Source organism: Chiloscyllium plagiosum, unplaced genomic scaffold (assembly GCF_037043375.1).
Source record: "Chiloscyllium plagiosum isolate Xiang-an unplaced genomic scaffold, Cpla_swu_hap1 HiC_scaffold_5, whole genome shotgun sequence".
NCBI lineage: Eukaryota > Metazoa > Chordata > Chondrichthyes > Orectolobiformes > Hemiscylliidae > Chiloscyllium > Chiloscyllium plagiosum.
In genome coordinates this window covers 182,953-202,402 of record NW_028270143.1, presented here as the reverse complement: position 1 = coordinate 202,402, position 19,450 = coordinate 182,953, and the positions used below count along the sequence as shown (strand labels likewise).

At 40.6% G+C, this 19,450-nt stretch overlaps 1 protein-coding gene across 2 annotated transcripts in view; it reads left to right on the top strand.

Annotated features, from left to right (window-relative positions):
• The window catches only part of LOC148149855 (uncharacterized), a 338,979-nt gene that overhangs the window by 306,142 nt on the left and 13,387 nt on the right, over positions 1-19,450 (top strand). Inside the window, exons 6-7 of one of the 2 annotated variants that reach the window (XM_087986890.1) lie at positions 10,653-10,749; positions 17,706-17,833. The gene's annotated coding sequence lies outside the window, so the exon portion shown is untranslated. Of the gene's footprint in view, positions 1-10,652; positions 10,750-17,705; positions 18,191-19,450 lie in introns of those variants that run through there. The other variant, XM_087986894.1, reaches the window with a different exon arrangement.

The window sequence follows — 19,450 nt, the reverse complement described above, 5'->3', positions numbered from 1 at the left end:
AATTCAAGATCCTGCTGAATAGTAGAACATATTTGATGGTATCCTTCACATGGTCTTTTCCTGTTCCTTTATTCTTGTGTTCTTATTAGGATAGAAATAGCACATTTAAGTTTTTATATCATTGCTGTGATTCAATGAGATCATGGCTAATCTGTGGCATAAGTCTATATACCCACTATACTCCCTAATTGGCTTTTAAAAAGAAATGAATCTAACACCATTAGATTTAAAATGAACAATTTATTGAACATCTACTGTTTATAAAAAAGAGTTTGAAACTTCTCCCATCCTTTGGCAGGAGTTTTATGGAGTACAAAAGAGTGGGAAATATGGCACGAGGTGAAATATAAAAGTTCAATTTTCCCATGACGAGTTGATACGTTGAGATAAAGTCAGTTCTGTTTTTGTGGCATTGTGAGCATTACTTGACCTATGATAGGTTTATACTTGTAATATGTTTGTATGTTGTGAACACTGATCAACCATAAACTGTTCCAATCAAGTCCTACCCTCAGCATAAAGTCAGTGGTGCACAAGAATCTCTTGTGACTTCCATTTCACGATCATTTAATCATCTTCAGTTGGCTTTGTGCAAGCCATGTTGAACTGTGTGGCATAAGACAATGGGCAGTAAAATATTGTAACCTGGATGCAGAAAGGTGTAGTGGAAGGAAGGGCCTAAGGTCTATTGTGTAGTAGTCCTCTAAGGAGTAAAAGTGGTTGAGTCAAACAGGGATTGAAAGATGACTGAAGGACCTAAAGAGGGGGACAGGATGTCAATGCTATCAAATTTGGGATTCTGAGGATCAAATTGAGAGTGCAAAAGCAAACGCAACAGTCACAGTATAAGGAACAAGTTGTGCTCTGTCTGGGGTCAGGCCCAGGGTCAGTGTTGGATATTGTAAGATCTCAGGGAGTGGGTCATGGAACTGAAGAAAAGCGCAGAGGAGGATGATGCATGGTGAGGGTTCAGAGCCAAGTTGAGCATTGAGATTATCATAGGTTTGGTTACAGGGGGAGAGAGAGAGATCACATTCACAGGGAAAGCATCCGCGGTCACAGGAGAAGGCTTAAAGGTAACAGAGGGAAAAGGAAGGTTATACTGGGTAGGTCAAGCGTGATGAAGGTAAGAAGGTAGAAGGTTTTGAACATAGTGTGACTCACTGAAATTTCATGTTACTTTCATGGATTGTGGCTTGAAGTGGGTAGAAGATCATTTTGAATGGGTAGAGTTCATGGTGGGTGCAATTAGCCAATTAAAGGGATTCCCTAATAATTAATTCCGTGAATACGGTCCATGGAAGAGCATGTTCTCAAATCATCTTTACTCAATACCATAACTACAGGTCATGTTCATCATTTTCTGGCTACCTTGGGAAGAGGCCCTTCCTTCCACTATACCTTTCTGCATCCAAGTTACAATATTTTACTGCCCGTTGTCTTATGCCACACAATTCAACATGACTTGCACAAAGCCAACTGAAGTACAAGATGATTAAATGATCATGAAATGGAAGTCCCAAGAGATTCTTGAGCACCATTGACTTTATGCTGAGGGTAGGACTTACTGGAACAGTTTATGGTTAATCAGTGTTCATGGCATTCAAACATATAACAAGTATAAACCTATCACAGGAGAAGAGTTCTTGCTATCCAACAACAGAGGCTCCTTGGCCAATAACCACTAACATCAGAGGGGAAGATAAGGTTGGAAGCAGACACTTGGGAGAGGAACTAATGAAGATCAACACCGAGAGCTAAATGCATCGAGAGAATCCTAACTAAATACATCAAGGTGCCAAGGACATGTCTTGGGAAGTGATCACCAAGATTTGTTGGATTGTTATTCAAGATGTGCAGCCACATGGATTTGGTGGGAACTCCTTGCTAGTAGCCCTCAAGATTACAATTTCTATATCAATGGTGGTTTCCAATGTGAGGGGTAACATAATGTGGCATCTTCTAGGTTGTCACACATAGGTGTGTAAAGGAGGTAACTGATAGTCTGTTTAGTCGAGCCAGTGATTTTAATCACTTGACAATCGATGAGGACAACCAGACTGCAAGGTCTGCTGCATTCGCTGTCATTGATGGGCTTCCTCTCAGAAAAGGTATCATCAATTTCACTTGAGGTGATATTAGTTCTTTGGGACCAGCCAGTTGTATTTACGAAGCATGAGTTCATTCCAAGAACGTACAACAAAAGAATAATAATGCAGGTCTGTTTTTGTTTCTCAGGGAACTATCATATAACATATATTCTACAACTTTCAGCTCCAAGTACTTTTTGAAGCCCTAGCCCATTTTTATAGATGAATCTTCAGTGTCAAGGACTATCTCCTGTTTACATGGCTTTCTCAGAGAAGTAAGAAGAGCACTACAATCAAACCTTTGCGACTCCCAGGGCTGACAGTGATTAGACTATTAGTTTCTGGAAGCAAGCTGCAATACACACTCTAAGGGGTGTCACACAGTGGTCTGCTGTGTATTGCCCAAGCTGACCCAACAATGTAGATTTGCTATTCTCAAACCAGTGTTTGAAAAGGTATATGTTTTGAAAGCAAGTAACCTAACACCGTGGTAAGCATTGTGTAAGTGACTGTCTGAACAAGCGATAATTAAAGTTTGAATTGCAGATTATTTGAAGACTAGAGGGAGTCTGAATGCAGCTTTTATTGGAAGCAAAGAATTGATTGGTAACTAATCACAAGGCCATAGATCAATGGCAAAGATCCTTTACCTGCCACCAACTGTTGGTTCGTTTTTAAGTAACTGAACAGTTTGTAGCTGGGAGAGAGAAATGTTCAGTTTTACCACATCTTGGGAGTGACTTCTTTTTTCTCTGAGGTAAAAACTAACTTTAAATTTGAAGAAAAACAGTTTATCTTTTTGCAGCTGTTGTTATAAGTTGTGACTTTTAACTAATACATCAGAAATCTTTTATAAGTAAACCAGCCAACTGTGTCTCTTACCAACCTGTGGAAGCATCTGGAAATAGATGACTGAAGCAACATGCTGGCCAGCAGAAGAATCATAAAAATTATTTCAGCCACAGACCTGAGAACAATAACTACTAAACTGTCTTTCCAGTTTTTCCCCTTTGCCCTGTTTGTTTTTGGTTGTCTGTCTGTGTGCAAAGGGGAATTTATAATGGAATTAAAGTTTTAATTAGTACTGTTAGGTGCAAATGGTTTATAAGTATTTACCTGTAGCTAGAGTTCAAGTTCTTGTAATAAAGAGTAATTCTTGTTCAGTACAGGAATTTGGTCTGTGCCTTCTATCAATCTGGGTCTGAACATTAGGTAAATTGACAAACTTTGCATACTTTATAAAATATCTAAGTTTTGTGATGACTACAGAAATAGTGAGGCTAGATTTCCAGCACGCTACCCAAGTGGATTGTAACCTGTGGCCTCCTCCTGGAGGTGTACTGCTACTTGTAATATGCTGCAAGAATGCCATATTTTCCTCTAGCCATTGCTAAATGTCTAGAAGGTTTCTTGTGGCACATCATCAGCCTGATACTCAGCAGGTGCCTAAAGAATCGCAATCCTTCAATTGTCCATGGATCGATTGGTCACAAACTCCCTCTGCTGTTGGCATGTATCTGTGTTGTGCTCATCAGAATGTCCTCCCGAATCTACATCTGAACTGTTTGCTGACCGTGTGAGTATAACTGCACTTGTGAAGGTGTACAATGAGGCAAATGATAGTGGCTGTTTCATCTTCGAAAGTAGAAGTTTTTGGCTCCTGTCCTGGTTGTAATCCAGTCCGTGAATAGTGATTAACCTGTGATGGAAGAAAACCAAAAGAATCTGATTAAGTATCATCAGCGTTGGAACATTTCACATTTCATCTCATTCATCCTGCATACCCATTTGGAATGAGCCTGGTCCTCCTTATTCATAGTTGGTCTACCTTTGCTCTTTATTTCCGATTGGAGTTCCTTCTCACCAGCATTCTCATTCGTCATCTGCTTGGTGGCTGTGGCCTCAGATCTGCAATTCTTCCTCTAGTGCATCTCCTCTCCCTGGCACTATGGATCTGCTCATCCTACATGAAAAATTGCAGTTGATGTTTGAGACATAACTCCCTCATTTGCATACATCCTCAGCACACAAATGGATTTGTCAATCAGATAATTTATCCAAGTGCAGACAAAGGCAATCTTCCAGATGTCAACCTTTTGGCCCTTCTAGGTAAAAACAAGGACTCAGATGTTGGAGACCAGAGTCTAGATTAGAGTGGTGCTGGAAAAGCACAGCAGGTCAGGCAGCATCCGAGGAGCAGGAAAATCGACGTTTCAGGCAAAAGCCCTTCATCAGGAATACAGCCCTTTTGGCCCTTCTACCCACTTGCACATGTACAATATTGGTAAGTACACGAGACACTACTGTTGACAATGTAACACTACCTCTTTATCCCAACACTTCACTGATCAATTTTCTGCAGTGGACTCAGGTTTGATGGGTAACCTTCGGATTGCTCACTACCTCTGCCACCTTTCTCCAGGCTGTCTTGGTCTATCAGGAGGGTTTTCTTATACTGTCTTTAGGAATGATCATTTCCCACTTTTCCCAGACATCCTAAAGGAGAATGTGCATGGAGACATCGTTGAACTCTGCTGTGACAATATTTCTCTGAAGGTTGGTATTCTCAACTGGTGGTAAAACATCCTGATAGTGATGTACAGTCTCCATAACTGAACAGGAGTCTGACCATCTGTAGATGCTACATTGTCAAGTAATAATGCGTTGCATTAATGAAAAGCTTTGTCTCTTGCTAAATCATATGTGTTTTGTGCACACATTGTCGACACTTAGAATTTTAATTATAATCACAAGAAGAAAGGAAAAATAGAGGAAAAGCAGAACTGATGTTCGGTTCCAGTTATATCAGGAAGGATATGCTAATGGAAATTGCACAATGAGTGCCCGATTCTAATTTTTAAACGGTTCTCAATCCATACCACAATCATTGGAAAAGGTTTCTTCTAATCAACTCAATACCTTGAAAACTTGAGTCAAATCACCCCTATAATGCATGCAATTCAGGGAATATTGTCCTAGCTTGTGCAACCTCACTTTGTAAATGAAGTCTTTGAGTCCAGGTTTCATTCTGGTCCACTTATTTTGTACTTGCAATGTGGTATTTTGGCCTTGGAGGGTGGAATTTTATGAGGATGGGAGCAACATGGGCTGTGGCAAAATTAGACAAGTCTGACAAGGCCAAACTTGAATCCTGGAGCATCCTATTCCATCCTTTATGCTTTTGCCGATTGGCAAGATGAGTTTCTATCATTTTAAGGAGAAAGTGAGGTCTGCAGATGCTGGAGATCAAAGTTGAAACTTTATTGCTGGAACAGCACAGCAGGTCAGGCAGCATCCAGGGAACAGGAGATTTGACGTTTCGGGCACAAAAACGTCGAATCTCCTGTGCCCGAAACGTCGAATCTCCTGTTCCCTGGATGCTGCCTGACCTGCTGTGCTGTTCCAGCAATAAAGTTTCAACTTCTATCATTTTAACCCAATTTTGTTACAAAATTGCACTGTAACAAAAACACAAACTAACAGTTAACAGAAACTTTCTAATGTAAGGGAACAGAAACCTATTAAATCAAAATAACATTATCCAGGGTAATAATGCAAGCCTGCCCCTGCAGTGCCCTCCAGTGTCTAAAAGCCTTGATCCTGTCAGTAAGCACCGCTTGCTCCTTCTCCATGGACACAAAAGAATGGCAGTCAGGTACAACAATCCGCTCCATGACCCAATTCTTCGACCTGTTAATGGCCGCTCTGACCACACCTAGTAGCAGATCCATGAGGAGACCTTGCGACTAGTCTACTTCTTCATACATAGGGTGCTGTCGATGAGGAGTGTATGGCTAAAGTGTAACCAGAAGTCGAGAAGCAGCCCCTTCAAGTAACGAAAGACGGGCTGCAAACAGAAACAATCAACATAAATATGGAATACAGTTTCATCTAGACCACAAAAACTACATATGGCCTGGCACCCAGTGTATTTACTTACCCACCGATTGCATAGGATGACTGTGTGCAACACTTTCTACCCTAGATCCCCAATGGAAAAGGGGAGGACTCCTTTGTAGAGGGCTCTCCACTGGGGATCTCTGTTATTGGAGGGTAAAATGTTGCATGAGGGCAACAAAGATGGGGAGGTCAAGAGTGTGTAGTCGCAGCCCATATAAGAAATGTCTTCATGTATGGAAGGGGGAGTTTCTGAGACTGCTTAAATTGTAGGGCGCCACATGCTGTGTGATAGTCAATTCCACAAAGCCAGTTTCAAGTTCTGGATGTATAGGGGTCAGTTCATTCACAAGTCCACTGCACACCCGAGCCACTTCAACTTTTTGTGAGGTATCAAGGCTGAGTACATAGTTCAGAAGACACTGGACAGCTCAGGCCACATACTGGGCACTGATCACCCTCTTGTTCTTGCATTATGCAGCCTGCTCTTGTTGCATCCAACACATCCTTGACTCTGGTCAGTCCAGAGTCTTGAGCTTTCACCTCTACATATTCCTGCGTAGGGGCTCCATTGAAAGAAGCATTTTTCACTAGGCAGTGATGGATTCTCAGTTAAGGGGGTTATAGCTTATTAAACACCTTTATAATGGCACACCTAACATCACTAATATAGTTTTCCATCTTATCAAATAAAAAGGACATCAAGAAGTCTTGACATGGAAATTAAAGTTGGTACCTGGTATCATCAGCTTACTGCTGGTTATGAGGAGTCTCCATGTTCTTCAGCACCAAAACTGCATCTCAGGGCACAATCCATGGTTACCAATCACATACACCCCTCATCCTGTGATATTTGCATATGACATTTGTCATCCCTTCGTGATCATCATAGCACCTCTCTGATCCATGAGCAGGCTGCTTAGGAAGAACATACTTGCTTTGCAGGGGTGCACCAACAACTACCATTGAGGCTGCAATAGGGGCACTTTTCATGCCAGGACGTGCTCCAGGTCATGGATTGCATCTCAGGGCTATTTGCTTGTTCTCAAGGTTATTGCTCCTTAGTAATTACCTGCAGGTTCACACCATCCATGAGTTGCCTTACTGTGCTGTTCCATGCCTATTAGCATGTTAGCTTTGACTCTAGTTGAAAGTGCCATCAGTACTGCCTTATTGACCACATGCACAGACAAAGACTGCTTTTCATGCTTGTTAGTAGGAATCTGTCCATGGGGATGAAATCTTGGTGTATTGAATACTGAGATATCAGTTTAAAACAAATGACAAATGCCTAACCAACACATTGTACAGCCTCCAATGGCTATGCTGGAAGCTGGGTGAGGCTAGACCTTAGTCTAGCCAAGAGTTGTGGCTGCTGTCAGTCAGGATTGCAGTCTGCACCACAGCACACTTGACATGGTAAATCATTATCTGCCCTTACAGGATCCACAGCACTAGTTAGGGGAATTGTGTGTTATCATGGAGGGTTGTAGTCCAACAGGTGTATTTGGAAACACTAGCTTTCAGAGCACTGCTCCTTCATCAGGTGATTCACCTGTTGGACTATAAATTGGCATTGTGTGATTTTTTTAACTTTGTACACCGCAGTCCAACACCGGTGTCTCCAAATCAGGGAGGGAGCCACAATGATGGTGGTTAGGGTCTGGTCAGTCATGTCTAGAGTTCCTCATGAAAGACAGAGGTCTGGGGCAAATACAGTTCTGGATGGCAGTCCATCAGTTGTTATGGGTACAGAGGGATGTGCTTGTAGGGCTAGCAGGGGATCACTATAAAAAAGGGATGGGGAAATCAAGGGTGAGGTGGGAGAGGGCAGTGAAATAAAGGCATTTTGGAAGTGAAATCAAGGACAGTGACAGCAGGAAGCTCAACATTTTTGGGAGTTATGTGAAACAGCATCATAGGGCATGGCAGGTTACAGATGTGGGTATTATTGGCAGTGACTACCAATAGCCTACAAGGGAAAGCATCATTAACATAAAATATCAAGATTCAGGGCATGATGGACAGTTGGAGGTGAAGTTCAACATGGTGGGTCTCCGCATTGGTGAGAGTGAGGCAATGGAGTTGTAAGTGTGAGGGAATGTCAGTCTATGTACTGTGGGCCATGTTGCTTTGTGGCTGTACTAGTATGCTGCCAGTGAAGGGTAATGTTGGATTGATAATGCTTGTCTGAATTGCAAAGCAGTCTCGTAATGGTGGCACGGATGAAAGGGCAGTTGGTATTTTGGTGGATATCTGGCTAATGGCAAGTTTATTTAAGAATGACACTCCTTATTCTGATGCAAAGGACACCATAAATTTGGCATAGATAGTTAATGAGAGGCATTTGGTGAGACACACAGAGAAATCTCACTAGCCTGTGTGGCAAAATAAACTCTCTGTAACTCATATTTAGCCAAAAAATGTAATATTCAGCAATGCTGTCTAAAGATGTGGTCCTCAGAACTGCTTATGATATTCCAGGTGTGGTTTTGTACAACCAAAGTAACCTGCAAATTTTACTCACCTAGGTATAAAGTCCAGAATTCAATTAGCCATTTTAGTTACATTTTTGTACCTGTTCATAACATTTTAATGATCTATGCAACTAGACTACCAGATGTCTTTGAACCTCCACTGTTTATAGCTTTTCAGTATTTGGAAAGTACCCTACTCAGTCCTTTGTAGGTCTGCAGTGGATGATGTCACATTATCCTACATTAAAATCAATTTGCCACAACTTTGCCCATTAGCTTAATCTATCAGCACCTCTGTAATTTTATAGTTCCATTTACACTGCTTTCAATGTTGTCTCTCTTTGTGTATTCAATAAATTTGAATGTGGTTTTCTATTCCACCGGCTAAGCGGTTCGTGCATGCAGTGAATAGTTAAGGTTTCAACACAGACCATATTGGGAGATCCTGCCAATTAGAGTACTCTCCAATATTCCTACACCTTTTTTCTCCTTCAAGTCAGTAATTTTCCATGTAAATAATAAAAAAACCCAAAGAATTTGGTTTAAATAATTCAATAAATAAATTGCTTTCAATTTAATGAGTTTCAACTTTAGGAAGCAGTCTCTTATGAGGGACTTTATCAAAAGTCTTTTAGAGGTCCACATAAATAACATCTATGAGTATTCCTCTCTCCATTACTATGGATCTGTCTTGAAAAAGCTCAATTCAGTTTGTCAGGCAAGATATCTTCTTTGCAAATCCATTCTGACTCTGTCTAATCAGCTAGAAGTGTATTCAGGAAATCTATCTTTATTTATATACTCGAGCAACTTAGTTTGGTCAGATGGGCAGATCAATGGCAATGGAATTTAACCCTGAAATGGGAGGTGATACACTGTGGAAGAATGAACAAGATGGGGTGGAGGTGAGTGAGGGTACTCAATGAGTATGCAAGACACTAGGAAGCTCAGAGGAACAAAGGGATCTTGTGGTACTTATCCACAGATGCCCGAAAGAAGCAGCACAGGTTATTAGGGTAGTGAGAAAGGCATGCAAGATAATTGCCTTTATCAACTGTGGCATCGATTATAAGAGCTGGGAGGTCGTATTGGAGCTATACAGAACTTTGGTTAGACCACAGCTGGAGTACTATGCGCAGTTTTGATTACTACACGTTAAGAGGGATGTGATTGCACTGGAGTGGGTGCAAATGAAATTCACAAAGATGTTGCCTGGGATGGATCAGTTTAGCTATGAGGTTGAATAAACTCAGATTGTTTCTGTGGAGTAGAGAAGGTTGAGGGAAACCTAAGAGGTGTATAAAATTGAGGGGCATAGACAAGTGAATACAAAGCAACTGTTCCCCTTAGTTAAAGGCTCAATAACAACAGGGTGTAATTTTAAAATGAAAGGCAGGAGGTTTAGAGGGGACTGGAGGAAAAATCTTTTAACTCAGAAGGTGTGGGGCGGGGATGGTCTGTTCTGCCCTGCCCAGGAGGGTAGTTGAGGCAGGAAACCTCACTACCTTTGTTAATACTTGGATTAGCACTTGAAATGTCTTAAGATTTAAGGCTATGGGCCTGGAACAGGCAAGTGAGACTAGTGTAGGTAGTAGCATATGTTTGGTAGTAGACTCGATGGGCCGAAGAACCTTTTCTGTACTCCATGATTCTAGTAATTTCTTAACAACAGACATTAGTCCCTAATTTCCTGCTGCCAGTTTCTTAAAAGTGTAAAACATGCACAATTTTCCAATCCACAGGAACAGTTATTGACTCAAGAGCAGTTTGAAAGATTATTGTTTGGATATCTGCAATGTACTCACCGTCTCCTTTAAAAAACCTAGGATGGAAATAATTTGTTCCTGGTGCTTTAGGAATCTTTAGCGTAATTCTTTCTTCATTAACATTAATTACCTATATACATTTTGGTGAGCTCCTGTCCCTGATTCAGTTCAGGAACCTTTCCCATTCTGTAAATAATGATGCAAAGTAATTACTTAGCATGAACTTCTTGATCAGAGATTTTATTTGCAATTTATATGCTTTTACTTTCAGTTTTATTTTGTATTTAAGATCTTCAGCTGTCCATAGTTGTCTTTCTTGACAGAGGAGATCTAGTCCTTCAGATGCATAAACTGGTTCTGCACTACATTAAATTCGTTTTTGAACACCTGCTATTGATCTATTTTAATTTTTCCTTGTTCAGCCTTATTCCAACATGAACTCCTTCAGAACCTTATCCAAAAAAAACAAACTTGGACAGTCAAGAAATTTATTTAAAGGATGATTCATCTAACTTGGAGGTAAAGTAATTTTGAAGAACTACTGTAAATGTCAAGTATCTGAAAATAGTTTTGAATGTTTTTAGAAGTATGATGGTGAGCTCCTGGATTTGATGGGGTACAGCTGCATTATCAGAAGGCGTGCAGAAGAGAAGATGACATGTCTATAAAAAAGCTGAAATAGATGTGGTGGCAACAATTGCTGAGTCTTTAGATTTACAGCATGAAGGAGCAGAGGCTGCAGAGAAGGTATACTCTATAGGGTCTGTCAACTAAGAACCAGTCTTTTCTCATTGACAATGACAGAAAGGTCTTTGGCAGGTCACCTAGTGCACCCAGCTGGATATGCATGTTCATCAGTATTCCCCTGTATGCCACCCTGTTATTAGCGTCATGTGTATCCTCTGCAAAAGAACTCACTAGCCTTCTTTTCTACTAGAAAATTGACTCACAAATTATCCTTTCGCTATAGTATAGTTGCAGCCCATTCTTGCCCAATGACTCATTACGTGCAGGTCCTAACTCAATGCCATCCTGTGAAGTCTATGCAATGCCAGAATCTGACTGGAGAACATCAGATCAGGTGACAGTCCTCTTCATCAGTCCTGAAATGTTGCTCACTCTCCTCTTCTTCCTGGATGTGCCAGGCAGATGGCTGTTTAGATTAGATTCCCTCCAGTGTGGAAACAGGCCCTTCGGCCCAACAAGTCCATACCGACCCTCCGAAGAGCAACCCACCCAGACGCATTCCCCTACATTCACCTCTGACTAATGCACCTAACACCATGGGTAACGTAGCATGGCCAATTCACCTAACCTGCACATCTTTGGACTGTGGGAGGAAACCGGAACACTGGGAGGAAACCCACGCAGACACAGGGAGAATGTGCAAACTCCACACAGACAGTCGCCCAAGGCTGGAATCGAACGTACGACCCTGGTACTGTGAAGCAGCAGTGCTAACCACTGACTACCGTGTTCTTGGATGTCTGAAGCAGAAAATCAGAAGCAGCAGACTAGGGTGGGCGAGAAAGCAGAAGGTCCATAATCATACCATCAGCATGCCAGATAGCAGGATTACGGTGAACTGAGAGTTGAAGAAAGGTATAAGCATATCCTCATAGTTCTCACTGACATTGGATGTCACAGACTCGTGTCACAGTCAAAGCCACATTACAAAGAACCATGTTCTCTATGAGTTCTATACTGTTGTGCATCACTTTTCCTTGTATAAGAGAGGAATCCATGCCAGTAATTGTGTTACAATGTAATGCAACTCTATTTCTGAATTCTGGGACAATTGAGCAAACATTAGATGTGAGGTTGGACAATATTGTTAGGTTGTGATTATGAGGTGGAGCATCTGTACAGTACCTGAATGGAAGAACTGAGAGTGCTGAGAGCCAGGGACTGATGTGAGGTGAATATAATGGGTGTAATGCATTGAGCTCCAAGATGCTGCTGGAGTAGTTGATAGAGATGCAGTGTATTCATGATGCTGACCAAACTGGTGAGGTCATTAGACCTCTAGCAGCACTGCTGTCAGGGCATCAAGTCTTGAATGGAGTGGTGATGATTAAGGATATTGAATTCTTCTAAATCACCATTTGTATGTTTTCAAATACACAATATCAACACAAACACACAAATGGTGTGTTATTACTGAGTAGGAGAAAGTGAGGGCTCATACCTGAAACGTCGATTCTCCTGCTCCTTGGATGCTGCCTGACCTGCTGCGCTTTTCCAGCAACACATTTTCAGCTGTTATTACTGAGTGACTGCATCATCTAATGAAAGAGTTCATGAGACTGTAGGCACCCCTGAAAATCAAAATGTAGCCCTTGAAAATCAAAACAAAGCCCTTGAGGAATACTCACCAGCTCAGAAAACAAATATTTTGAGCCCTGCTGCTTCATATTTCCAGCATTTTAATTCCCTTTCTGCTGGTATCTTTCACTATTTGTTACAACACCATGTACAGGAATAAGAATATTTACAGTGCTTCATGGAATGAGATTAAAACGTGTCTAAGTGTCAAATGTATTGTTTGATTATTGAAGTTTCACTCCAACTCCAATCCGAAGCAGGTGCTTGGGTTGATGTCTCTGGCTCATTTCCCTTAGGTGCAGGTGATCATTGACTACAGCATCATGGCATTCCCATATCAAGCAAGAGAACTTACAAAATGCAGAAGTTCTGCTCCATAAATGTGCAACTGGTATGTAGCCACACACACAAATGTGCAGATGCATATCAGATTCTCTGTAAACTGTTGTGCTGCTTTCAACATATGGCAACCCAATTCACCAATTTGTGTCTTGAAAGCACATGTGACGGTGAATGGCAGGACACAAGGGATACACAATTCAAACTTGACAGATGATATCCATCAGAAAATTGATCAATTATGTTGAAATACATTAAATGACTACCATATTGTGACTGAACAAGCCATTAGCATGCTGAAAGGCTTGCTTCAGATATATTTGGGACATCCTACCATATTCATTTATTATGGTTTCCAGTAGGGATGTGGTTTACAATATTCAGACCAACATTGCTCAGAAGGAAGATTTGGCTGTGCGAGAGGAACAAGATTTGGTATGAAGATTATCTATGAATGAATTAAAGAAGAGAAGTTGCGAGGAGAGAAAGATGACGATATTACTGGAATGCATGACCATCTGCTCACATTGCTGCCCAAAATGCCAGGAATGCTCTTTCAAAAGAAAGATTAACTTCGGTAACATTAATGGACCAATGTCAGAAGCACATGAAACAGCTATTCTTCCTGATTTCCTCAACACCACCAGCCCGATCCTTGCAATAATACTACGGACAAAATTGCCAAGTACTCATTGCACATTCTCATTGGTCCCTGTAAATTTATGACTTCTCATTCATCATTAAACACTTGAAAAGAACATTTCCACTTAGCAACCAAGAATGGATAAACAAAAAAAAGCTCAAAGTGATTCTACGTAATTCTGCAAAAGATGGAAACTTTGCAAGGTTATATTTTGGCATACATAAATGCACACATTTCACATAATAAAAACAGAAAATACTAGAGAAACTAACCAGGTCTGTTGAGAGAGCAATAGAATTATTGTTTCAAATTCAGTAGACTCGTTGAAGATCTGCTGAATTGTTGTCTACTTAAAGCTAATTCTTACAAAGCGTCCAGCCATACACTTTCTGTTTGGAGTTTTCTTTCAATCAAACACATACCTTAACCTACCCCCTAAATATTCTGGCTGATATTATTTTAAATACATTTTAATGCAAATAACTGCTTAGTTCACAACACCTCGTTTGCCTCGTTAGCTTTAGCTCCTAGGTATTCAGCATTTTATTATGAAATATGATACCAACACGAGTTTCTACAGCACTTACAGTCATAGAGATGTACAGCATGGAAGCAGACCCTTTGGTCCAACTTGTCCAATGCAGATAAGATACCCATTTGCAAGCACTTGGCCCATATCCCTCTAAACCTTTCCTATTCATCTTCCCGTCCAGATGTCTTTTAAATATTGTAATTGTACCAGCCTCCACCACTTCCTCTAGCAGCTTGTTCCATACATGCACCACTCTTTGCGTGAAAAAATTGCCCCTCAGGTCCCTTTTAAATTTTTCTCCTCTCACCCTATACCTATGCTCTCTAGTTCTGGTCTCGCCCACCCCAGGGAAAAGACCTTGTCTATATACCATATTCATGCCCCTCATAATTTTATAAACCTCTATAAGATCACCACTCAGCCTCCAAAGCTCCAGGGAAAACAACTGCAGCCTATTCAGCCTCTCCCTATAGCTCAAACTCTGTAAACCTGGCAACATCCTTGTAAATCTTTTCTGAACCCTTTGAAGTCTCACAGCATCCATCCTATCAGGAGACCAGAATTACATACAATATTCCAAAAGTGGCCTAACCATTGTCCTGTCCAGCTGCAACATGACCTCCCAACTCCTATATGCAATGCACTGACTAATAAAGGAAAATATACTAAGCGTCTTCTTCACTACGATGCAGGGCAACTCCGGATGAAGGACTTATGCTCGAGATGTCGATTCTTCTGCTCCTTGGATGCTGCCTGTCTGGCTGTGCTTTTCCAGCACCACTCTCCTCGATACTGATCTCCAGCATCTGCAGTCCTCACTCTGTCCTAGCCTTCCTCACTATCCTATCTACCTGTGACTCTACTTTCAAGGAGCTATGAATCTGCACTCCAAGATCTCTTTGTTCAGCAACACTCCCCAGAACCTAGCATTAAGTATATAAGTGCTGCCCTGATTTGCCTTTCCAAGATGAAGCACTTCACATTTATCAAAGTTAAATTCCATCTGCCACTCCTCAGCCCATTGGCCCATCTGATTAAGATCCCATTGTACTCTGAAGTAATCTTCTTCGCTGTCCATTACACCTCTAATTTTGATGTCATCTGCAAATTTACCAACTCCACATCTAAATGTTCACATCTAAATCATTTATACAAATGATTGAAAAGCAGTGGACCCAGCACTGATCCTTGTGGCACACCATTGGTCACAGGTCTCCAGTCTGAAAAGCAACCCTCCACCATCACGCTCTGTTTTCTACCTTCGAGCCAATTCTGTTTCCAAGTGGCCTAGTTCTCCTTCTATTCAATGTGATCTAACCTTGCTGACCAGTCTACAATTAGGAACCTTGTCAAATGCCTTACTGAAGTCCACATAGATCACACTCACCTCTCTGCCTTCATCAATTGTCATTACTTCTTCAAAAAACTCATTCAAGATAGTGAGACATGATTAGATTACTTACAGTGTGGAAACAGATCCTTTGGCCCAACAAGTCCACACTGATCTACCGAAGCGCAACCCACCCAGACCCATTCCCCTACATTTACCCCTTACCTAACACTAGGGGCAATTTAGCATGGCCAATTCACCTAACCTGCACATTTTTGAACTGTGGGAGGAAACCGGAACACCCGGAGGAAACCCACGCAGACATGGGGAGAATGTGCAAACTCCACAAAGTCAGTCGCCTGAGACATGATTTCTCATCTGTTTTTATTTCAGATTCTTAGCGTGTGCAAAATTTTACCTTTGTCATGATGTATTTGGTATCCTTTTTTAAAGCTTAGTTATTTCTGAACTAAGTGAAAAGGCGAACAGAGTGTTGAGTTGTATGATCTGCCATGATCATACTGAACAGTGGAGCAAGCTTAAAGGGCTGAATGCTCCAATCCTGCTCCTATTTTCTATGTTACTGTGTGTACTGATCCAGATTGCTAGCCTGAAGCTAAACCTCCTAATATTTAAAGACTGCAAGAGGGCACATTTCTTTCAAATTAACATCAAAGATCCATGCATTATGAGTTGACTTTGAAGATAACAACCATTAAATTCTTCATGGTACACCTCCCTCCTTGTTGTTGAAATCACAATTAGAAGAGTTCCTTCCCCCTCCCCCCGCCACACACCCACCTAGTGAGTTCATTTATTTATCCCCACGCTCACGGAGCTGATCTGTCAGCCTGTCTACTGGATATAGAAGAAGATGATGAGTTAAGATTAACAGGCACAAGACTATTTGTAGATGTTGAAGTGATGGGAGAACACGGGCTGTGGACAGAAGAGAATGGAGTTTTCTGCCCATTGTACCTCCAGATGTATGAGCTTCTAAGTTTAAGTAAATCATGCACAAATCCTGATGAAACTATATAAAATGGAGGTAGAAACAGAATTAGCAGTTAGGTCAATGACCTTTCGTTAGAACTAGAAGATGTTAGATGTAACATATTTTGAGTCAGGCACAAGATAATCTGAGGAAAGAACAAAAGGGAAAGGTCCATAATGGTTTGGACAGCAGTAGAGATTAAATGACCAAATGGATGGATAATGGTGCTAAACAAAAGCAAATAGTAATAGAACAAATTAAAATATAAACAGTCTAGAAGAATTGAAATAAGAAAAGCAGAATCATCACCATCAGCTGCTGGGTAAGGAGAGATTAGGAATGGACCATGTGAAGTTAAGTGAGGAATGGAAACTGGAACCAAAGTTAATGATATTTTCCATTTCCGGGCATGACCAAGAAATAGCACTGCTACTTGATCAATGTACTGGAAAAAGAGATGAGGGAGAAGACCTAAGTAGGAATTGAACAAAATGATTCACATATGGTACAAAAATGGAAACATTGCTAAGGTCTATACATTCCTTATATTTGGTGGAGATGTGAGGTGTTGAAGGAAGTGTTGTTTAATGTAAAACTCGAAGGTGCTGGCAGCTGGCAACTAGTTTGGCCTCAGTTTAAGGAAGGTGGGGAGGACACTCAGGTCATCCAGATGTGAATGGAAATCTTGAGGGATTGGATATCCATGGTGCAAAAGAGATGGTGAGGGCCTGGAAACTGTTAAAATGGCACGGATGTGTGAAGAGTCACAGATTTGGTGAGAAGAGGTTGCATAAGGGGGAAAATGTAAAGTTGACATTTCCTGGACTATGAGAAACACAGCTGATATCAGTTGAGTTTTAAAAATCTGAATAATAATAAGGCATGCAGCTTTCATTATCTTATTTAATACCAATTTGCCTCTTTGGCACAGGTTGGTCATCAGTTCACCTTTGACCCTCAGTTAAAGAAAGAATTGGGTGGGTTATAGACTGGTTTGGGTTGCATTTGATTTTTAAAATGGCCCCCTTATGGACTGTAATGATTCCATGAGTCCAAGAGCAGCTGGCAATTGTTGAAGTTTATCAGTAAAATGGTGTGCAACATGTAATAGTATTAATAATACATTTCCAATCTTGGAAGGTGGTTGGATTTGAGAATTTGATTCGGTTGTGTACTTTCAGTAGTTCAGAGTTCAAATTCAGTGTAAATTGCAGAGTTCTAAAGGCTACATTTATATCTTGCTTCAACTGATATATTTTACAATAATGGAATTTCAAATAATTATCATGTACTATTTTCTCTCTTCCCTTAGATCATTGATTCATGATGGGATTAATTTGCATAACAGTCTGAAACACTCATCCTTCAACTTTCTTTTCAAAATGGCCATTTTTTTCACATGTGAGCAATGGAAGAGAAACTTTCTTGAACCATATACAGGTACTTCAGTTACTTGGTTAACCATGGTGAATTCTTGGAGATGTCTGCAAAATACTGTTTGATTACGTTATTGTGATAACCTCCAAAATATTGTTCTCTTTTTGGATTATAAAGCTAGCTTTGATTTGAACAATTGATAATTAACATACTGCAAATTCAGATTTTGGTATGTAAATATGTATAAAAGTTGGAAGGGCTGTTACTGAACAAGTGAATTTAGTGGCTGTTCCTATAGCCAAGACAACTAAATTCATCTATGCTGCAACAAACATTAAGGATTGAAGACTTGCTTCTTTCTTTAAGAGAAATAGATATCATGAAATATATAAATTATTTTGATCCATAGTTGTGGATGGATGTATACTAAGTGTAGAATAAAGCAGCTCACCAGATTGATCTGACAATATGTTTGCCTACTTGTGGAAATTTAAATCCGCTGGGTCTAATATCACACAAATTATCAACAATTACAAAGAATTCTCACTTCTTTGTAACATCCACTAGTACTACAGAACTTGAATATCGCTGTAAAGAGAGACATGTTGCTGAAGCTTTTCATCTTGAACTCATCAGGGCTAATGTGTAAGCTTAACTTAATTCTCGTGCAATGTTGAGGCTCTGGGGAGCCTTTCTAGAATCATAAAATCATGGAATTTTAGAGTAGAAAAGGTGGCCATTCAGTTCATCATGCCAGATCTGGCATTTACAGCCATCTAATCAGCCATCCCAGGGCTCTCTACTCATATCCTTGCAATTTTATTCCTTTTAAATATTTAGTCAATTTGTTTTTGAAAATTTACTATTAAATGTATTCCCGACACCTGTTCAGTCACCACATTCAAAAACATATGAGGCTTTATCTTTAAGCTTCTCCCATTACATTTCCACATTGATGTTAGGTGACTTCCCTTTCTGTCTCCGGTCAGTCACCCCCTCCACTTCCAGTCCTGCTGCAGCCTCTCACCACTGCATCTTTCCATTTTGTCAGCTGGAGCTGATGTAGTGCTTTCTTGGAGCAGTAATCACTGTTTTCAAAAATTTTTGCATGCTTTTTGAACTTAAAAAAGGTCAAAAACAATGAATTTTTAATGGGAGGAGAGAGAGAGAACAGGGGATAAAAGTTTGGGGGAGCGGCCACATGGTTGCGTCAGAGGCTGAAGAATTCCAAATGACTCTTGACATCAACAAACAAACATCCTCCTTATCTCCTTTTTTCTCACAGTTACATCTCCATCACATCAAATGCAACATTTCGTCTCTTTTTACAGCAGATTTGAATTCTATTTCAATCTCTTCTTGACTACTTTCTTCAGTGGCACCACAATCTTCACTGAACACTTGATATACTGGTTCCTGATATTCTTCTTTCTCATTACAGCACACATTCATTTCAGCATTCATTACCCTTATGGGTGGCATGGTTAGCACTACATTTGATTCCAGCCTCGGGTGACTATGTGCAGTTTGCACATTCTCCCTGTGTCTGCATGGGTTTCTGACAGATGCTGTGGTTTCCTCCCACAGTCCAAAGATTTGCAGGTTAGCTGAATTGGCCATGCTAAATTGTCTGTAGTGTCCAGGGATGTGGAGGTTAGGTGAATTATCCATGGTAAATGC